Source organism: Neopsephotus bourkii, unplaced genomic scaffold, assembly GCF_033783945.1.
Source record: "Neopsephotus bourkii isolate Nb327-2 ecotype Australia unplaced genomic scaffold, CSIRO-AGI_Nbou_v1 NB_1655, whole genome shotgun sequence".
NCBI classification, from domain to species: Eukaryota; Metazoa; Chordata; class Aves; order Psittaciformes; family Psittacidae; genus Neopsephotus; species Neopsephotus bourkii.
In genome coordinates this window covers 6,772,019-6,794,879 of record NW_026902129.1, presented here as the reverse complement: position 1 = coordinate 6,794,879, position 22,861 = coordinate 6,772,019, and the positions used below count along the sequence as shown (strand labels likewise).

Below are 22,861 nucleotides of genomic sequence, written 5' to 3'. Positions count from 1 at the left end.
GTTTATTTCCTTGATTTCACACCCTTCAGTTAGTTCCCATGCTAAATACTAAACCCCTGCAAGAGCAGATATCATTTACATCTATATTTAGTAGGCTGCTTTTTTTCAGGTTTATCTAGAATCATCTCTCTTTTCTGTAATGCTGCAATAATTAGGAATTGCTCCTTTGTGTTAAATAAAACCCATGCAGCACTATCGTATGTGAGCGAATGAACTCTGTTTTTTCCTTCTCATTTATCAAGCACTAAAATCAAAGGTAAATCCTTTACTGTGGGTGGTTGTGCAATGGTAGAAAAGTCTTGCACTTGTGTACTATCACAGGTTACTGACACCAGTTCTTGTATTTCTTTGTACTTCTTGTATATTCTTTGTTACACAAATATTTTGCTTTAAAAAAAAACCCAGTAAAATAATTAATAATCTGAAAGCTATGAAATTAAAAAGTAGAGTGCCCTTGAATGATGCTAAATACTGAAGTATAAGGAGGGGCAAAAGAAAAAATAATCAGTCTGAAACAGGTAAATTGAAATGAGTGATAGTCATTAGCTTCAATTTTCAGATTCCGGCTGGATCATGTTATCACAGAATTAAAGCACCTTCTAAACTTCTGTGTTTCTATCCCTATGATCCTTTAAGTTTTGGTATTATTATACTGCCTTTCAAACAGGAAAAACATTGGACAGTATAACGCTTAGCACGGTAGTACTAAATTTTTCAGTATGTTTGTATTGAAATCCCTGGTTTATGTGCTTCCTCAGTACATAGGATGTATGAACAGCGTGATCAGAAACAACTCTCAAGAAACATTATCAGCTTTTCAAACTACTTTGAGTTGGCTTTGGATAAAGTTAGGTTTAGTATTCCCTTACCTTCTTCCTACTTCTGCTTAAAAAACCCACCAACATGCTGCTAGGGAGAAAAGGAAGAGAAAATTTTCCATTCATCAATGATAGCTAAAACGTTAACCTCTTTTTTTAATTCTCCAGCAGTTTCCTATTTATTTTTTTATATTTGCCTTGTGTGGTTTTATTATTGATGATGATGATTATTGTTAATATTATTATTATTTTATTATTAACAGTACAAGAATAGAAGCCTGGAACAAAAGTCCAGTGCAGTGCAACACTGGGACAAATATTCTCATTTCTACCTCTCTAGTGCTGTCGGCCAGAAAAGGACTTGCAGGTCTATGGGATGAGGAAGCAGTGCAAGTAGCCAACAGGAGGAAAAAGGGACACCTGACTTTTCAAATGGTTCACTTCCTATCTGTTTATGCTGAGGTATTTCTCAAGGCAGTAAGTATGGCTGTATCGATTAATCAGTTCCCTTTGTAGCTTGCCAAAAACTGGCACAAACCTCCCCCAGTCCTTAGTAATGTAAATCAGATGCAAAGTTTCTGATCCAAATAATGTGTCATAACTCCAAGATTTAGGAAATGGTGAAATTCTTCAAATTGCATGTTCAATTAATTTGGAATTTACCACTGCCAGTTATAACTGTAAGAAATATAAAAGTCATTGCTTTGGGTTTTAGTCCTTTCAGTAAAGCTGATGGGAGAGGAGAAGCGAAGAGGGTAAAACTATTTTCTTACTGCAAAGTAACTTTTCAGTTATCACCAGAATAACATTTCTGCATCATGTAAATTCATGCATCAGGAATAGTTACATGTTTCCTAAAGTTATTTCATTAATTCAGTCTTGCATTGCATTTTGATACATTTAAGTAGCATGATAAAATTGATTGATTTGCAATAATGAGGTTAATGAATCAGAATAGGTAGTGACAGACAGCTTGCAGGCTTCATGTTAAATCAGAGCAAGCAGAGACAAAAGAATGGATTCACCATCATGTGATTCTGAAATGACTTTGCCAGCAGAAATAAATTTCATTACTTAAATAGACATTTTATCATGCAAGATCAATCTGAGCTGTACTGATAGCTTTGTTTTTTTGTGTGCCTGAAAGATAGTGGATAATATGATCCTAAACATACTTCTACTTCCAACTGTCTCAAAGCTAGTTACATATGTTCCATATTAGAAAGAAAAATAGTAAAAGAGAGGTGGGTAGAAATGTTTGTTTATGAAGTGCAGGACTTGTCTTGTTTAGACTAGTGCTGAGTGGGTTGTTTTCCTCATGCAACATTCCTTAATTTTTACATATTTAAAGGGCTTTGTTTAGCCCAGCTAGAAACATACAGTCCTAGAAACTACAAAAGATGTGGGTAAGAGAGTTTGTTGAGAAAAAAACCCCAACAAACCACAACAAAAAGACCAAAAAAGAGAGAAGCCTATTTAAATAAAATTTCAATCTAAGTTTAAAAAACCCCAAGAACCCAAAAGACCTCTACCTAGTGAAACCGTTGTACTTTCATTAACTGGAATTGCGTGCAACAAGAAACATGGCAACATTTGTTTGTCTTCTGCTGAATACCATCTTAGCATTTTCCTTCCTTAGAGCAAATCCATGCCCATGGCATATTCTGAGATCTCTCTGCCACATATAGAAGCATAATAAAAATGTCTCTTAAAATTATCTACAAGATAATGAATACATCAGATTTAGAGCCATACTGGTAGGCAGTGGTACATCAGAAAAGAGAAATGTATAAATCTTCATGTAATACATGTTATTCAGCTGATAAAGCTATTCTTGTAATGACTGATAAAGCTATTCTTGTAATGACTCTGGTACACTTGAGCCTTCAATCGTTAGTCTTTGGTAGAACTAATATTGCCATTTTTGGATAAGAAAACCCTTTCTAATACATGACTGCAGAGTGGAGCATTGCTGCATTTTGGGTTAGATCCTTACTTGGAGCAAATGGCAAAATGAGGCAACAGAAGGAGCAGTAAAGATAGGTGATTCATTTATACTGAAGCTGGACTGAGACACAAATAATGTAAACCAGATTTTGTGATACTCTGGTTGGAGGGGAATGCACTGTGGAAAGAGGAATTTTTAGCTATCAGACAGTGGTTCGCATAGAATCACGAAGAACTTTAATGGAACAAAGAATATATAGCTTGAAAAAATAGTCCGGTTTCTTTTAGGTATCCAAAAGATGTTTGTGCCAAAGAAGCTATTGGAAGAGGTAATAGTGAGCCAAGAATAGGCAGAGACTTTGTGAACTTCTTTATGTAGAAATGAATAATAATAATAATAATAATAATAGATCTTGAGTAGAGTGGAAAGAATCTCTTATTGAGCTACAGACAAAGCATAGGATGATCTGCTTAGTGCAAGTTACACAAACAGTATTCTGAAATTCATCCAACTCTAATACTTGAAGCTGTAGGACATCAGTATCAGAATTTTATGATTAGGAAAGAATTATTCTGCTGATTAGTGCTGTGTAATTTAATAGTGATGTTTTTTGCAGGTAACGTTAATACTGAAGATGGGCAGCCGTAAGCTGGGCAAAGCACAGAGAATATGGAGTAAAAACAGATTGTTCCGGGAAACAGGACAGAGATCTCCATGCAGCACAGCAAATTTATATGCAGTCTGATTAAGGTAAAGCTCTTACACCCATCTAAAAGTGTTTTCTCAAATAAGTCACCTAGGTAATGATAATTCGGGAGTGTATGCGAGTGGAAGTGCTGTACTGCACTGCAGACATATGCAAGTGTAGGTATCTGACTGTTATCCTCTCCATAGTAAATGTGTCTTTTGCCTTCAAATGCTGAAAATGGCTAATATTCTAAACATCTCTTAACTCACGTACTCAATCATAAGTACGTCTGAGTTACTCTATGACTTCAGGACAACTGTTCATGCAGGAAGGGAGCCCAAAGGTAATGTTAGCTTTCTGTTGCCTTTATGGAGCACTAAATCCAGAGGAATGTCACTTATTGCTAGCTTTTGAGTGTCATATTTTATTGTAAATCTGTAGTGATCCTAAATTAAGTAAGAAAAAGAAAATGTCATTTTTGTAGTGGGATATAGAAAAATTTAGTCACCAGTGAAGCACGGGAAACTTGTTTTAATCATTCACATGTATCGACGATCTCACAAACCCCTCAGGGATTTTCAGACACGCTTCCTTATTGTTGGGAAACTTACTGTACTGTCTCCTGCTAACCCCACTTCAAACACAGTGCTTCAAAAATCAGTAATCAATGAAGATTTTACTTTAAAGACAAGCTTGCTTCCTATTCAGTTATCCTTAGCTCATAAAAATTGTGCTGACAAGTGGCTGAGTCATATCTTTTATGAGCCTGCCAAAAGCCACACAGGAAGCACAGGGAAGGAAGATATAAAGTGAAACCATGTGCACTAGCTCCACAGTATAACCAGATAACTGTTCAGAATACTACTGGTATGAATGTACATTTTGAAGCAGTAGGTGTCACAGTATGGATATTCATGCCTTGTGAAAGGGTCTGTTAGGCTCTTGGAAGTGAAGTCAGTGGCCTGCAGTGCTGCCATGGTGTCATTATCTGCTAGTCAGTTATGAACTCTAGGCAACTGGATTTCTGTAAGAGCATTAGAATAGCTCTCGGAGAAGAAGCAGGACAGGACTCTCTGAAGTAGATCACACACAGACTGTGAGCCTGAAGAAGACTTCAGCAAAGTTGAGGGTGAATGTTGATCGTGCCAACATAGGTTAACTTGTGAGTGGCATCTGTGTTGTGGTTCTTCCCAACTACATGAATAGAGATCTACTGTTGATAATTAAAGTGGTGCTGTGCTAGATACAGTTTTACTGTAGTTGCCTTCACTTCTTCCTGTGCATCTGAGGATCTGCAGCTTTCCCCATGAGATCCGCAGATGTAGCTTGCAAATTCAGATAATCTCTCCTGCCTCAACTTTTATTTCTCTTGATTATGCAATTGCTCACTGCATGTAATGAATTTAGTACAAAGTTTAGACCAGGATGAGAAATAGTATATATAGTAATGCATATTTAAATCTACAGGACTCCTTAAGATTTTGTGGTATAGCAAAGCGAGATGATCTTTTTAATAGACACTGATGTAGCCTATCTCCCTGCTGAGAGAACCACAAATCTGCCCCCACACATGCCTCACTATGTTCCTCCAGCAACAAATAACTCATCACAGAAGAGATAAGCAGCTTGTCATGTTTCTCATTTCTAATAGTCCCCCTCTGGCAGATCTCAACATTCCTTTCAAATCATACAGTCAAATAGCGTATCGTAGACAAATTGTTCTCAACTTATATTTCATTTTGATGTTAGAAGTTTCCATTTGTAAATAGATACATTTTATTTTTGTCCAGCAGGATCTGTAGCAGGTAAGAACGCATGTGAGCCTTAACTCTTACAGTTCCTTATGCTGGACTACTTACCTGTGTAACTCTAGTATCAACAGAAGGTTTTTAAGGGTTAAGAGTATTGAATGACTTTGTCTTCTTTCAGTGCTAATAAAATGCTTCTAAAAAAAATGTCCAGAACAAACAAAACCCAAAAGAACAACCAAACAAAACCTATTCAGTGACTATATGAATGCACGCAAGGGGTTTGTCAGCCACTGAATTCAACTCGTTCACAACAAAGCTGAGGTAACTTGAGGGGGAGGCTGGTTGCTTTCTGTTCTTAATGAGTTGTCAGAGATCAGGATCATGAATATCTCGACTTTTCTTTTCAATCAATTTTATGCTTTTGTGACTGAAAACACCCTAATATTTTAAAATTCAGAAATTAAAAACCAGTATGAAATAATTTCTCAATAGAAAGTTAGGCATTAGCTGATGTCTACATTTTTATTGCATTTTTTAACTTTCAGCATATATGTCACTGCAGCTGATAACTATTTATGTGTATAGATACACACACAACACAAATCCTTTTCAAACACTTCAGAGTCATCTTGTTCTTACCTGGCTTAGTAAAATTCCAGGCTTAACCCATGTTGTACAACGGAATACCTTTAGCTCAAGTAATCTTTGCCTTAAAAGACATCTGCAAAGAAAAGTCTGCTTGCTTTGTGTCAAAGCTGTCTCAGAGAGAATTTCAAACAAGACTCAGAGCTAATGAGCCTAACAGAGACCTTGTGGTTAATGGTGGGTCTTTGTGGCTGAATCTGTTATCTACTAAAATGTATTTATGTAGGCTTTTACTGTCAGTTCTTTCATGAATCAAGGAACTGAACTGTCTGTCTTTGAAACTAAAACTAAAAGCTTCACACAACAAAGTATATGTTTCATTCAGAAACAGACTTTATGCTGAGCTTGAACTGTCATTATTGACAACTCTCTTTGGCAGATAAAGGGGAAAGAGAATATACTAAGGGCATTTTAGTGGCACATTCACACATACACAGCTGAGTAACTCTAGGATTCCAAAAACCAGTTTAATTTTGATTTTTTGAGCAAGGAAAGCCCCTTTTCCATAAAGAAAGAACACTTTCTGCCTCAGTGTTGCTGTTACATTATAATTCCAACTCTTTTTCCGTAAAAGACAAGGAAAGGATAATAAAAAATTCACAAAATGGTCAGATGACACCAGTGGCATGCCAATATCAGGATGTCTTCAGTCAGTCAGTCCAGTGGTCAGGGCTATCCTGTTTATGCCAGCCATGAGACTACAATGCAAATAGTTTTCCAACATGTTGAACTGCCAGCATACATTTCTCATCCTAGAAATGGTTTAGTGCTGTCCTCCAAGGTACAGCATAGCTGAGAAGGTTCTTAAAACTCCCTTAGGACTGCTCCTCTTCTCTGTTTAAATGCTCCTTTACCCATGGGTTCTTTATTGGTATCACTATTGCCAGATCATAGTAATAATCTGCTCTTGGGTCAGAGTGTAGTTTCTTTGAATCGACCTCAAACATGTGTCCCAGTTGTGGCTATTAAGTCCCTGTTGCCTTTGCTTCCTATTCTGTTCATCAAGTATGTTCCTTTTTAATTGTTTGCTAAGAGTACTAGCAATAATTTTGAGAGGAAAGAAATATGCCAAAGATCAGGGCAGCTGATGGTAATGGATTTAGTTATCACCTCAGCTGAAAATACATGAGATGCAGTAACTGGCATCTTAAATATTTCTGAACAAAAAGTCTTCCAAACTAATCGCTTACAGCCAAGCTATTTCTTATGATTCCTTTTTTTCCTAATTCAATACAAGAGAATAAAACCATTCAAAATTGGTTTATCAAGCTAAATACTAACTGTTGTTACACAGATACATGCGTATCCAGTTGCCATGTAGGATGTTAGCACTACATGTTCCTATTTAAGTATCTGTTTCTATAAGGCTGTTAACACGGGCTTCATAACATTTTTTAAATGGAAAAGCTTTTTGCTGGATCACAAAGAACTTCCAAGGGACTCAGCCTGTTGCAAGGTTTCAACCCTCTCTGCTCTTCCATGGAAGCACTAGCTATTTAAATATAAAGTTGGAAACATTTCTTATAATGTTTATTTCCTCCCACTGACTTTTATGCAGTAGATTTACTTTTGTACTTCGAACCAAGCTGGGGAATACGGGACAATAGTACCACAAAATGAATAGTGGCAGGTGTACTGTAAACTGAATATTTGAAAGAGAATCATGTTTCAGAGTCTGACCCAAGAACCTGACCTTTTTATGGCTAAGCTTTGGAACATTTCACCCCTAACCAGGCATGAGGCCTGTACAATTAGGCATGAATGCTTAATTTCATAGGAGTTAAATGCAGGTTTAGTAGCTGTTTTAAAATGAAGCACACAGATGAGTTTAGGTAGCATTTCATACTCCAGCTGCCGCTGTGGAAACCAAAAATGAGTTTCTTTTATGTTAGCACTTTATGGTGCTGATTTTTTTAAGTCCTCAGTTTTCCATGCAGAAAAGCTATAAGGAACAATACCACAAGGAACAAATATACTTGAAACTATTTTTGATTGAAACCAGACTGAGTTATTGCATGAACTAAGTTGTAATTGGGAGGGTTTTCTTTGTGATTTTGTGATACTGTGAGTAGAGGTACTGTGAAATATACATCTCCCACATGGCCATTAGGCATGGAACAGGGTATGATTTCTGTAGGGGAACCTCAATATGTCTGATAGATTCTCTGATACCTTTTTTTATTTATAGTAAGGAAAATGCCTGTTTTATTCATGCTCTTGTCTATAAAGTTTTTCAGGGCAACAATGAATAGGTTTTCATCCCTATACATCTTTAAAAATCAGAGAGAAAGTACAGCCCACCACTGTGTGTTATCTGTCATACTAAAACTGAGAAACCCGTTGTCCAGGCATAACAGGGCTTCTAAGTTGTGTTTTCAAAGTTGTAGAAAAGAACATCAGCTCTCCTTTCTTTGGCCTTCTGGGACTTCTCTTGGTCCCATTCTGCTGCTGAGTCGAATAATGTTGAAATGTTCTGGTTTTTGCAGGCTGGTAAAGCCATTTCCTGCTCAGTTCCAGCCTCTAACTTTGTTCATTGGAGATGATGCCCCACATGTTCTCTTGGAGGAAAGATCACTAATGTATTAAGAACAGTCTGGCGAGAACAATGTATCCCTTTAACCAGTGGCATATGCAGTTTGTTGTTGTTGTTGTTATTATGTTGGAAGGATTTTAACCTTTAAAACTCGGTGAGTCACTGCTAGAGTGGTTGCATATATTTCCATGATAGGCCTCAGGCCTGATGTGAGCCCAAAAGAGCAGTCTGGGCGAATGCCTTATCTGCTGCTCTGTCACACTTGTTCCACTGGAGTATCAAAACTGAAATAAGGAGAAAGCAGGTAAGCTGAACGGTGCACATCCTGTGGTGTGCTTTTCAGCCTGGTATTCTGTGTATGTCTGACAGCTATAACCTGTACATGCCAGTAAATTTTCTTGTGTGTTGGTTTTGCCGTGGTGGAATGTTTAAACCTAAGTCAGGATTTTTGGATTATGGCCATGAAGAAAAAGCAGGAAGGAAGAGAAGTAGAACCTATCGAGTTTCTTCTGTTAAGTCTTTTCTTCTGCCGCTTTGCGACACTTTCAGCTGCTGAACACGTCTTAAGCAAATAGCATTTTACACTACCGCTACATTCCTCATCCCGCAAGTGGAACTGCCCTTTGTGGAAAAAGACTTGCCCTGATGACAGTCCAGCATGTAAAACTTAAGCAGTAATGCAGGAAACACCTCATATAAAAGATGCTTTTAGGAACAAAATTAATCAACTTCAGGCTCATCATTCTGTGTCCCCATTAATCTGGAAGGATAGATTCTTGTCCATCAGGACTGGGTGTATCTTATTCCCTGTATGAACCAAGCTTCTCTGTTCACAAATCATACGTCCTTGGAAACCTTTTGGTTTTCCTAGCTATTTATTTTACAGCATTTTCTTAAAGCAGGGTTGGTAACTGTACAGGCTCTGGCACAGTTTAATTTTATCAGAAGTAGGCAACTCAGCTTCACAGAGATATAGATCCCAGTATCCAAATAGTGTCAACGTAGAATCATAGAATAGTTAGGGTCGGAAAGCACCTTAAGATCATCAAGGTCCAAGCCCCCTGCCATGGGCAGGGACACCTCGCTCTAAACCATATCACCCAGGGCTCTGTCCAGCCTGGCCTTGAACACTGCCAGGGATGGAGCATTCACAACCTCCTTGGGCAACCCATTCCAGTGCCTCACCACCCTAACAGGAAAGAACTTCCTCCTTATATCCAATCTAAACTTCCCCTGTTTAAGTTTGAACCCATTACCCCTTAAACTTAAACCCTTCCTGTCATCATCAGAAACAGTAAATACTTAGGCTATGCTTTGCATATCTGTGCCTGCAGTTTATGGCCTGTGGTTGCACCTCAGACTCATTCCTCCCCCAGCATGCCCTCCAAATCCGTACTTTCTTGGTTGTGTGGCTGTGTTTACACCATGGTATATTTGCAATACTGGTACCATTGTAAACATTACAAGGTCACGTAATGCACCACTTAACTCTTTCTAGGTAGTTTGGATAATTTTGTGTGTGTCAAGCAAGGATTTTTGGAGTTTTGGCATAATGCACTCATGTCCTCCCTGCCTTGCCTCATTTTCAAGGTTACTGGTGACACTTTGAACCCCATCCAGAACTGTTGTTTCATGAATTTATCATCATGTTTTAGGAGCGCAGAATTAACAACGCTATCTTTGTTCTACTACTGCTGCCAGTTTCATTAGGTACTGAAGGAAAATGTGTCCATTATTTCTCCTTTTGCTCAGTTTTGGTAGGCACAGCTACTTAGGCTTTGTTTTGACTTTTTTCTTTTTTCTTTTTTTTCACTCCTCATTCATCTCTCTCCTCCTTCCAGCCTAATTATTACCACATTTCTGGGAATTGAGAGGATTCAATTATTCTAGTGACATAGGACTTGAAAAACAGCGCAGCTAGAGCCTATTTGCATGATGACTAATTTCCAGCCTTTGTTTTAAGATTTGGGAGCTGAAACGTGCTTTATACTTATACTCGCAGGGAAAGGAAGAGCCCTTCCTTCTCAATGAGTGCTTACAGGAAACGTATCCTGAATATCTTGCCCTGCTGAGAATAGGAAACAGCTATAGGGACTGATTTAGTTTGGGTAGGAGCACACTGTGGGAGTACTGAATTATGAATCATCCTCATCATCCATGCAGTGTGAAATGTGACTGTGAAACGTCTCACAGCCAAGGGGGGTGATTCCAGGATAGGGATCAGACGAGCAAACACCAGCAAGAATCAATGTTGTGTGGAGAGAAGCAGATAGTGCTGACGCGCACTGTGATGCTGGTAGTGGTTTCTTTTTGTGAAGGAGCAAGAGAGGGGAAACCCACACAAGGGCTCTTTTCACTAAATGGTCAGTGTCACTGTTTTCAGTTGTTAGCTCCATTTTAATATGTTGTGAAATGGTACAGCACAAGCCAAATTCAAGTCTGTGATTATATTTGAAATGTCACTTTTTTTTTCTGTGAGCTGAAATGCATGATTATAAGCACCTTTTCTTTAACAGTATTTCATAGCTTTCACCTCAATGTTCTACCAGTAGAAATTAAGAGGTACGTTGTGTGCATACACTTTTGTAGATGTAGGTTAAAACGTATCGTTTAGATTTAGTCAGTTAGTTAGTTAGTTAGTTAGTTAGTTAGTTAGTTTTCACTGGGAAAATGTTGATTCCCAGAAAGTCAAACTTTGGGGAACATATCACCTCTGGTAACGACTTTTTTGGGAGGGGGGAGCAGGCAGGCTGATGAGAATGAGAATTCTCATTTGCAGACAGGAATATCTGATCCAGGATTTGCTCTCCATTTTTTGTGACTTTGCATTCACATCCATTTTGTGACTTGGTATGAGACAGATCTGACTTGATTAAATAAAAACGTTTGCTTATATTTGTGTTCATATATATATATACATATGTGTATATATATATACACACACAGTATAAAGCATTACACAGTCATGTGTAAACCAGTTTAGTATTATCTTGAATGCACTGGGGAAGTACACAAATTAATATTTACTTCAATAGAAAGTTATGTTTCAACTGTTTTGGTATAAATTTGCTAGTGACCTCTCACACTGAAATAATCAGTTTAGGTGCAAATATACAGACATTTTGTTAATTTCTGGTCATGTACTGTCTACAGCCATCAAAATGTCTTTACTTGGTATGAGTTACATAAATGTCTACTTGACTGTATACAGTATTTAAAATGCTATATAAAGAACTTGGTTTGTGGGGTATTTTCCAGCCAGAGCAGGAGGATACAGGAGTTTCAGCTGGATATACTTGTAGAAATGAAGTGGGCTTTCTGTAACTATGGGGTGAGCCACCTGATGTGACACATCCCTTTTGGTAACTCATAGCAACTAAATTTCTCTTCTTGGAATTCTGGGTTGCATTTCTCATTGAAGACTATGCTAGTTCATCTTTCCTGTGTTCTGAAGACTTCCATGGCAGAACACATTTTGACCCAGGTTTTTGAATTAGCTTTGCTGAGTGAGGCCTCAGAAATTAAGCCTTTCAGCCCTGTGTCATCTCCTAAATAAACCGCCTGCTTAGGGCCACTTTTCTGTGTCAAGGAACAGCAACAACCAGACCAGTACAGAAGACACTTCCTCCAAGTACTCTTCTGGCCTCTGACTATTTTCACTTCTTGAGATTTCCTGATCCTGCTTTGGTTTGGTAGCTCTCACTGAAATTCCTCTCTTAAGTACTTGTCCGATCTCTTCTCCAACCCATGTAAGGTCTTTCAAAACCAAAGTATCCAGTGAAAAAAAATAATCCATAACTCTGTTTCCCGTTGCATGAAGAACAACTTGATCTTCTTTGCTGTTCCTACCTGCTTTTAATGCTGACATGTCAGTACTCCTGTTGAAAGCCTGGGAGAAGGAAGGGAACATGTAGAAACATAACCACTTGAGCCAGCTTTGCTGCCCAGTACGGTATGTCAGGGAATTTGGCTTTTCTGTTCTAACACTGAACCACATCCAAAGTGCGATGCTTACCATAACCAGGATGCTTCCTGCTTGAGCAAGGGGAAAATCATGAATACCTCCCATCCAACCTTCTGATTTGGAGTCTCCCATGTCTACTTAGTGACCAGATACCGAAACTGACACAAAAGTTTTCTGAAAACAAATCAAATTGAAATCACCCTGAAAACCCAGATCTACAAACTTTGTCTGTTTCAGAGGGAGGGAACAGTGGAGGAGAACCAGAAGCACAAAGCTTGAACCATTATTTCTCTCAGAGCTACTCACAGGTTTTGATGTTTCATTTTGGTTTGGTTTTCTTCCCTTTGAGGCATTCGTTCATTACACAGAGCAGCTTTTTTAAAACATACATACTTGCTTATTTTCATAATTCTATTTTCTTTCCTTTGTCAGACATGGAAATTAAACCAGCAATACCTGTTAGGGGAAATTCGGGTTGGACCCAACAGCACAAGAGAGGCAAAGCTGCTGCTGCTTCACCTTCCAGTAGTGAGTCTAAGCATGCATTCCCAGTAGGCACACACACAGACACATGTACACACCACACAGATATAAACAGTTGGCTACACAGAGCAGCACAGGCAGACACAAAGAAGCATCCACACAAAGAAAGACAGCACCAATAGTCTGATCCTGCTTCCCTCTTTGGCTGAGCAGGATGGATGTCCACTGGTGACATGTGTAAGGTGGATTCGCCCAGCAGCAGAGCTCAGACAGTCTGCCCAGTAGCTGTCCCTGGATCTCAGTCTTTCCTGGGACAGCCCTGGGAAGGACTGAACAGGGTATCCTTTCCACTGAGTTAACAGTTCAGGTTTCTGCCTACTTCTGTGCCCTGCACTCCTCTAGCCTTGTGCAGTTGGGCCTCTGATCGGCTGATGACTCCTGTCCCGGTATTATTTGGGTTCTCCCCACACGCAATTGCCTTTTGCACACAGCCTGATAGTATTTGTCAGGGTCTAATGAACTTGTCAGAAACTGGAATAAAACAAACAGATGGTATTGTCTTTTTCAAAAAGACCAGTTAAAGTGATAGGGTGTTATGTATATTTTCCTTTGTGCTTCTTTCTGCTTACATGTAAACTCCACATCTGGGAAAGTTTTACCCTTTTAATCTTTTTAACCTATCCCTTCATTTGCTTGTAAAACAAAAACCAACCCTGATGTTTTCATTTCATCAGATTTGACCACTTCAGATTTCTCAAACTTGCCATCTAAAATGTCAGAGCGTGGAAATGTCAGAGCTCTTACGATTATTCAAGTTGGCAGCCGAGTATCATGTCAAAGAGCAGCGAATGAAATCTGGCAGGTGGTTTTGTTTGCTACAGGAAATGTATAGGAAAGGAGACAGTTAATTCAGAGAGGAAGATTTTGCAGGACGTAAGTGCATAAGGAGAGCCCTTCTTTAGTGATTAAAATCTTTCAACCTACTCTACTCTCTTATAACTATACATGAGCAAACATTCTTTCCACCTTATGCAGTTTAAAATACCTTCTTTAATACCCACAGCAGGCTTCAGTTTATACAATAAACACAGCAGTACAGTTGGACAGTATAAGCTATGCTTAAAGCTGTTCTGACTTGTGTTGGATTTTCTTCCTGACTATATTAGGGAAAAAAATATCTATAGAATAAAATGACTTACTTTAACTTTGTGACCATTCTGATTTGATCTGAAGTCTGATTCCTAGCATAGGGATACAGTAGGTTTTTCTGAGGGCTTCTGAAAAACATCTTGGAGTAAGTGGCTTTGATTAAGCTCATATGTATAATTTCACTTTCATTGTTCTAATTCACCTATCTGAAGAGAAAGGCAGAGAGGGAGCTGTCGTGGTTCAGTGACTTACTATCTGGAGCCACATTCTTGTCTATCAGCCTTTCTTCTCTCTATAATCTGTTTTAGATAAATTTTCTGTACCAATATGCAAACTATAAATCCAGGATCTTTTATATATTATCAGCAAACCATCTGCAGATTTGAATCGCAGTGATGTGAAATGATCACATCTGTGTGTGTAATTTTATGTGTGTGCTTTAGTTACAAGGGATAGATGAAGATGTCATGGTGCTTTTTTAAGTGTGATGCTGACTGCTGAAAACTGAACTGTTTTGCACAGTGTGAACTTTTATGACTCTAACTAATGTGATGATTTTGTGTGTACATCCTGCTCCTTTTTATCAGAATAAACTTGGGGAAATGCCGCTCTGGAATTCAGGACTATCACATGTACTATATAAAAGATGAGGAGAAATTTCTACTTTACACATGGAGCCTGTATAGAGCTGACATTTGTTATTTATCATTTACTGTAAAAACAATTATTTTGCAGAGTGACACAGTCCAAATGTATAAAGTATATCTTAATGTATTCCTAAGGGCCCCAAGAGTTGAACAGCACAGCTACTTAAGCCAATGTGTTCCAGTGCTTCACCTTTCTTAAGGCTTTTTCTCCCCTAAAGTTTAACCTAAATCTGTCTATCTGTAACTTAACCCATTTCTGTTTACACTTTCTACAACAGAACTAAAAAGGTGCCATTTCTTACTTCCTGTAGTAGCCTCTTCTAGATTTGAAAATTACTGTCATTCATTTACTCAGTCTCCCCTAAATTTCTTTCTTGTAGGTTATATTTTTGTAAAGCTCTCACCTTCCCTTCTTGCCCAGCTTTGGACTCCTAGTATCACCTGCATCTTTCTGTAAGAGTGTTACACAAAATAACATGTTGTTCAAAGCAAGGCTTTTCTGTCTATCCAGGTATCGGAGATAATGTTTCTCGTGCTTTCTTCCTGCTTGTGAGCATTCTAAAACCAGCCCTTTCTACCTTACAATGTTTCCTTATACCCCAAAATTTCTGATTTCTGGGTCTTTTATCTGTCTCCTCTGAATTGTTTTCTATTATTTTTCAGACCATGTCTTAATTTAGGCCAAGTGATTTTGAATTCTGTTGTGTTCTTCAGCTTCCTTGCACTTCCTCCAACCCCCAGGGTACTCATATTAAGCACACGCTCGGCATTTTATATTTAGTTCATTAATGAGACTAGTACAGCACTTAAACTTGAAGAAGCCCTTTTGTTAGGAAGTAATACTTAGTTATTATTCTGAATGCAGCCATTAGCCATTTACAATAGATTAATCTGGACTGTGCTTTTCTCAACTTGCTCATGAGCATGTAATGAAAATAACGAATCTTATAAAAATGAAGGTTTCTAACTGTCGTTAGAATCATAGAATAGTTAGGGTTGGAAAGGACCTTAAGATCATCAAGCTCCAAACCCCCGGCCATGGGCAAGGACACCTCGCTCTAAACCATATCACCCAAGGCCTCGTCCAACCTGGCCTTGAACACTGCCAGGGATGGAGCATTCACAACCTCCCTGGGCAACCCATTCCAGTGCCTCACCACCCTAACAGGAAAGAATTTCCTCCTTATATCCAATCTAAACTTCCCCTGTTTAAGTTTTAGCCCATTACCCCTTGTCCTATCACTACAGTCCCTAATGAAGAGTCCATCCCAGCATCCCTATATGTCCCCGTCAGATACTGGAAGGCTGCTTCTTCTCTATTCATACAGCTTGATAGCATGTGTTAGTGGGATAGTAGATGGATTTCATATTCCCTGTTCTTCCCAAAATACAGTTGGCTCTTGCATGTCTCCTTGGAGGTTTTTTTAGGTCTTACAAAGGATCTGTTTCTTTGCCTCGGTGTTCTTCCTGAGGGTTGAATTTGCCTTCTTCTTTCCCAGTTCAAAGAGTCGTGCTGCATAATTACTTCCTTTCCTCTTTGATGGGCTTTAGAAAAGAACTGCTAATGAGCCTGAGGTTGCTTTATTCCAGTTTAGACATTTTTTTTGTGGTAAATTAGGGAATATGCAGCTGACTTGGAAAATGTAAATATTTTCTTTCCTATTCTTGTTTGGGATCATACTGTGAAGTCACTAACATTACATTACATCAGCTGTCTGAGTTGCATTTGCTATTTCCCAAGAAAGAGACGAGCAAAACCATTCACTGTTTACCTTTCTCAGTATCATCACAGTTATACATGATTCTCTGAAACTATCAGCACTGAATTAGAAAGCTAGTGCTCATGGTTGCAAAGAACATCTTGGAAATGTGGCTAAACTCACACTGTGGTCACATCTTTGAGTGTGAAGGCAGAATAATAACTCCTAGAAGCTGAAATCAAAGTTTAATCTTGTGAGGCTGAGCATTTCTAAAATCACTGCAGTGCTAGCAAACGTAACCTTGTCTGGAAATGTGATCTAATAGAAAGAAAAGTATATGGAGTTTTTATGTTTTGGGACAAAGTCTGTGTTGTCAAAGAAAGGCTGCTATGATGGGAAGGGGTCTTACCCAGCCCCCTTCTCAAGATCACCCATGTGTTGGCCTTGTCACCAAATGTGTTTCTACTCACTGCCTTTCTGGTGTTGAATGTAAAACACAGTTTACATTTACAGGTACAGTTTACTAAATGTAAAACATGTTTAGTTCAGTGCTCTAGAGTCCAATTTGGCAGGCAGCGATGTATTTGAAAAGCTGAAATACATGTCTCTTTTCCTTTTTACTGATTGATATTCAAAGAAATAGCAATCTCAGAAGTATCAGGAACTGAAGACTGCATTTAAGAACAGTGCACATAGAAAAAGGTGCATCAGAATTTGGTGTTAGAAATAAAAAGGTGGAGGCGAGTTGCTTTTCAGGGGATTTTTTGATTCCCCTGTATGACAGATGCTTGATTTCTTCTGTGGTATTTTGTGGGGTTTTTTTAGTATAACTCAGGTAAGGAATATAAGAAGACTTTCAGCATAAACAGGAATTTTGTTTCAGATCCACTTTTTTAAAGGAAGTCTGTTATTCACATGTTAGAATTCATACTTGCGGACTAGGGCTTGAACTGAATGAGGAAAATTGCACATAAACCCATTGTGAAAATACATTCTGATGAGAGCTTCATGCTGTGGATGTTGTGGTGTTTTCAGAGAGTGACCGTGTTATTCTCAAAGTGATGCACTTTGAAATACGCTGGCTAGGCCTATGAACCCGAGTCAGTGGAATACCAAATGATGTTGAACAGCATGTAACAGTCATCGCAGCAATCACAAACTGGAAAGTGCAGCTGCTCTTAAGTTAGTAACAGCAAAAGGGCTTTCTCTTTTGTCAGTAAGGAAAGATGCTGTAGCATTTGTTTTCATTTGGGAATCTGTTCAAGTATTTCCTCAAATTAATATTATAGTTCTACATTAAAAATTGTGAAAGAAGTCATGTTTTTTAATGAATTAATTTTTACATTGCATGCCATAATTAACAAATTTAACTTTGGCAAGCAGAAGGGAGCAGAAACAGCAGTTCATGCCAGCTGCAGTGGCAGTATTTAACTAGAGATGATTACTGTTCAACTGCATCAAAATACTTGTCAGCACTGAAGGATGAGATCTGAATCTGAACTTACGGCTTTGGGCCTGTGTTGCCACCTCTTCTGAATTCTCTTTCCATAAAGTTAGCTAGGGTAAACTAGAAGGAGAGCAAAAAAAATGCTCAATTGTTATTCAGACTTAAATGTATTTAAATGAATGGGACTTAAAGACTTTGCTGAAGGGGAGGATCAGCAAATGAATCGGAAAACAAGTAGAAGGAGAAAGAAAAGTAACAATGAAATTGAGATGAAATAAAAGTGACAGGAAGAATTGGTAAGTTCAAAATTACGTATTTTTCCTCAGAAGCATTTGCAAAACATGATGGACCAGCATTTGTTCACCATTCAGTCCCCAGGCAGTGGAATCAGTGGTGTGCAACACTCAGAATGAGTCTGATTAAGTTTCATGTAAGGGAATTCCTCTGTGAATGTCTTTTGTGTTGCCTTCACACCTGCTGAGCTAGGAGAAACATAACAGCTCCTTTCACTGCTCCAGTTAAAGCCTGTCACAAGGCTGACATCATTGCTACCACAGACATTTTAACTTGAGGCTCTGGAGCCAGCCTTTCATACTCTGACAGAGGAATATCTGAACATCTCTAACTGATTGTGCTAATTAACTTTCCAGGTTCAGTTTGCAGGTATATAGCTCCTTCAGGAACAGTGCCTGTCAGCTAACTATTGTTTGCCATTTATTCTTCAAACAGAGATGTGTTTCTCGTGAAAAGTGACTTCATGCTAGTCTGAGCCCTAGCTGAACTTCAGCAATACCTCTGGGATTTGAGTCTCAAAGACAGGGTATGCAAAGCTTTGGCTTCTTCTCAAATCCCCAAACAAAGAGCTCCACAGATGGCCCTAGGGAAGCATGAGTTTTCAACTTTTTGAGTAAGCAAGAGAAAAAAAGATCATTAAGTGAGACTTACGAGTACAGATCAACAACAGCGTATTATTCTTGGCTCTCAAGACATCTTTGTTCATTGTTGCCATTGAAACTGTGCAAAATAGGAAGAAGACTGTGTGAGAAGGAAGAAGGAGAAGTTGAAGTGGGGGTGGGGGAACCCCATTACCTCTTGTCTAAACTACAACTTTCAGCAGAGTAGAAAATGTACTTTCTTAATTCGGGCATTTCTTCTTCATGGTGTTTTTGTCTGTGTGTGTGTGAGAATAGCAGTTATGAGAGTTGTCATTATGACTTTTTATCATCATGAAGAATTCATTTCCATAAAACAAAAAACTTGGATCACATGGGGAACAGGGACTTGCTTAATTACATGGTAAGTAAATGAAAGCAGCAGATGGGTTTAACAGGAATAGTGAACTGTGCCAGGAGAAAAATTCCAATCAATCAGTCCCTTTCCTAATAGAAGGACATGGCTTCCAGCTCAGGTTTTGACTGGTGCAGGGGCAAGGGAATATTGGCAGTGGCTGTAATAGAATTCAAACCATACTTTTGTCCTGTACAACAAAGCATTATTAAGTAGACTAATCAAATATTTTAAAACAAATCTCTATAAAAGAGCAATAATCTGTCAGATCAAAACCACTGTATGCTTTTATTTGGGATGTGCCTATGAGAGGTAGATTCTTTCTTTTAATCAATCAAGTTCTTGAGGGAGTCAGTGGGAATTCATTTTGTTTAATGTGAATTAGTCATTAGCGAGCAGGAAGAAGAGTCTGGTTTCATACACTGCCTTATGGGATTTGTGCACACTCATTTGCTCTGTGTGTGACAGCAGTATCCAGTTTTCGTAATACAGTTCAAAGATCTCCAGAATTAGAAGTAAGGGAAAAACTTTATGAACTTTTGTGTGCTTCTGGGACCAAGAGATGCTGTGTATATTGATTTTCTTCACTGCAGATATTTGTTTTAACACATCGTGCAAAACCCTTCTTGTTGCATCACACAGAGTGTGATTGGAAATGACTAAGGGGACTACACTTATTCACTTGCTGGGCTTTCTGTAACTTGTTACTCCTAGAACTTCCTGTAACACCCAGACATGCAGTACTGTATACAATATCCTAATATTGGGTGCAGCAGCAATCCCTGCTTTCAGGACTGGTATCCAAAATCCATGGGTTGCTCTCCTCCCTACCCCTCTCCACTAAAACATTTTCTTTTCCTTTCCTAGCAAACCCCCAAATGATAGAGAAACCTGAATTAAAAAGAAGACAGGCAAAGCTTATGAGCAGGCTACACAGTGAATATTTCTGGCAGAATTTCTCTTGCCTCCCTACCTCTGAATAGCATTTTATACCGAGCTATGCTTTGTTCATGGAAAATATGTTTCTTTCTCAGTTATGCTGCATTCAGCATCTTTAGTAAGTATACCCTGTTGTGGATAGCATCAGAAACAATCACATACATAGTTTGGAAATGATAACAAAACCCTATGGAATAGAAAATTCTTTTTGATCAACTATTTTCTGAAGAGTGCTTTCTCCTGCTTGCTTCCATTCTGCTCCCACAGTGGCTGTCAAAGTCGGATGCCAGTTTCCATACTGAAACATTTAAAGTCTGAGCATTGCTGCTTTGCTTGACTGCAGTGAAAACCAGCAGAGTCAGAGATCTTTCTTCTACACATGACTGTGTACCAAAAATTTGCCTGAACTGAAGTTGAGCTCCCAAATTCAGCTACTCTGAGTTTAAGCATTGAAGTCAGATCACCTGTTGAGCAGAAATGATTGCGTTCAGACGTATGAACTCACATTTTCCATATTCCATTGAAAAGCATATGAGTTCTCTGTGAAACTTCTATTATCTGATTATAGGAAATGGCACAGACAAATAAAAGAGCCAAAATCTTGAGTATCAGTGTTTTCTGAGGCTTCTGTGCAAACAGAAAATGCTAATCCTGAGCAAATAGAGGTTCTCAGGTGTTAGGCTAAACCATGCTGACATTGGTCTAGCTCCACCATAAAGCTGATATAAGACTGCTTAGCTGGGTCCCTTCCTGGAGTCTAGTTCCGTGTCTTCTACAAATAAATGACTTTTCTTTAGAGGTAAAGTTAGGATTCAGAGGTAAAGATTTAGATGTATGGTTTCAATGCAGTTAAGACTACAACTTCCAAAAGCGAGGCACAGGAGTTTCAGTAGGAATGAAGCATACCATCCTTACAACAGGGTACAAATGTGAATATTATTTTATCAGAAATTATCAGGAAAAGGAACAGTGATAAGAACTTGTTGTGAGTGGACTTGTGGGATATGAAATCCATCTACATCTGATAGGTGCTCATCAGCTGAAACTGAATTTCTTAACTTTCATCCTACATAATACGCATTTGACTCCCAAGATACTTTAGCTTGCCTTCCATGCTGATCCCTCAGAAGTCATAATTTGGGATTACAGCAGGGCTGTGCTGGATGGGCAGCTGCTTCTAAATCTTTCCCACAAGAGGGATTTCCCAGGGACAAAAGCTTGCCATGAGCCTTTGCTTCTGTCTGCAGCTGGAGGTCATGGGAAGCCCTGAAAGTGTGGTAGATGTGAGGCAAGCAGCTGCCCAAATTATACGTCACAACTTGCTGGAGACTTGCTGGAGTTGAAGAGCTAATAGAAATTTGGGATGTGGAAGGGAAGTGCCATGCCTGTTGGTGGGGCCTTGAAGAGGCAGTTGCCAAAAAGCAACACAGAGGGCAAGCGGGGCATGACCCAGTTCGGGCTGGGTTTAGTACGCAACGTTAGCCAGAGAGCCCAGAGGTGAGCAGGGTATCTGAAGTAAATTGAAAGCGTTAAGTGACACAAGCAATTATGCATTTCACCTCTTAACTCCTGTTTCAGTGGCAGCTTAAGACCTTAAATAGGTGTCAGAAACAGAAATATTATCTTAATTATCTCAAATCCAAAAAGTCTGGTGGATACGGAACTAAAGATTTCTACTGGAGATGACTGAAGTAAAGCTTCACATCCAAGCTTTTAAAACTCTTCAAGCTACATCTGCAAGCTGGAATGTGGCTTCTGTTTTGAATAATTCCCTTCCCTTCCAATAAACCCCAAGCCTGTGGTCCAATAATCTGTTACAACAGGGCCCTTTGCTAGTTAACAGAAGAGTTTCCAGTGCTCCATGGATCCTTGCTGTCATATAGTCTTAGGGCTGATGTGAATAGGCGTGACTGTTACGATTCACTAAGACTGTGATTTACTGTAAGGTTAAAATGCAATGAATGTCTCCACGTAAATTAGCTATCAATATATCCTGTAGTGCAATTCAGTGCAATTTCATAGATGAAGGCAGATATGGGTTCAAGCAAAATCTAATCTGATTATAAGATTTTGTTTAACCGCTTCAGTGCTCCAATGGATGGTGTATGTCTGTGCTCTGTTGAAATTAATTGGAGAGTCTCACATATCAACATTTCTGGGACTAAAAGAACACAATTGAGTTGAATACCGTAATGGAAAAGCATTAATGGCAATTAGCATTTTAATCTGACTGCTATAACATAAGACCATTGATTGCTGGTCTGATAACTACAGCATTCAAACCCCAAAGACGTTCTGCACCTGTTGATCTCAGGACAATGGAAGCCCTTAGTAATTCCAGCCTGATGCCAAAACACAAGAACTACAGTGTGTGCAAGCAGCATTCAGCAGAGAACAGCGCTGCTCAGCAGCAAGGCAAGGCCTTGACTCCAGAGGTGACACTCTGGTTTCAGTGGTGTAAGCAAATACAACAAAGCACTACAGTGTGCTCATAGACCTGAAACTGGAGGAAAGAAAAATCATTGTGAAGGCCAGAATTATAAACCTGGTATAAGTGCTGTAATGGGGGCACTGACAATGTAATTAGATGCTGGACAACTGGGCTAACATTTTGTTCATGTAGTGTTTTCACTTCAGATCCATTTATTTGAGTATAATGTTAAACAAAGAAGTGTACTTTTGCCTTCCTGCAGTCTAGTATTGGTCAACAAACTACTTCCTGTCACAGTGCTACTATAGTATTCATTCTAAGTTCTTAATTGCAGTCATATTTAATACATCTAATTTACAGACTGAAAATTCCTCTTTGACTAAAGTAAGTTTCTTAAAAAACAAAATTTCTTTTTCAGTTCAATAAAGTGA

General features: G+C 38.8%; 1 long non-coding RNA gene across 3 annotated transcripts in view; it reads left to right on the top strand.

Moving 5' to 3' along the window:
* LOC133223882 (uncharacterized) overlaps nt 1-22,861 on the top strand; it is a 147,864-nt gene that overhangs the window by 95,868 nt on the left and 29,135 nt on the right. For 2 of the 3 annotated variants that reach the window (XR_009728720.1, XR_009728719.1), the window contains exons 2-3: nt 1,159-1,295; nt 3,383-3,516. This is a non-coding gene — a long non-coding RNA (uncharacterized LOC133223882). Of the gene's footprint in view, nt 1-1,069; nt 1,296-3,382; nt 3,517-22,861 lie in introns of those variants that run through there. The other variant, XR_009728718.1, reaches the window with a different exon arrangement.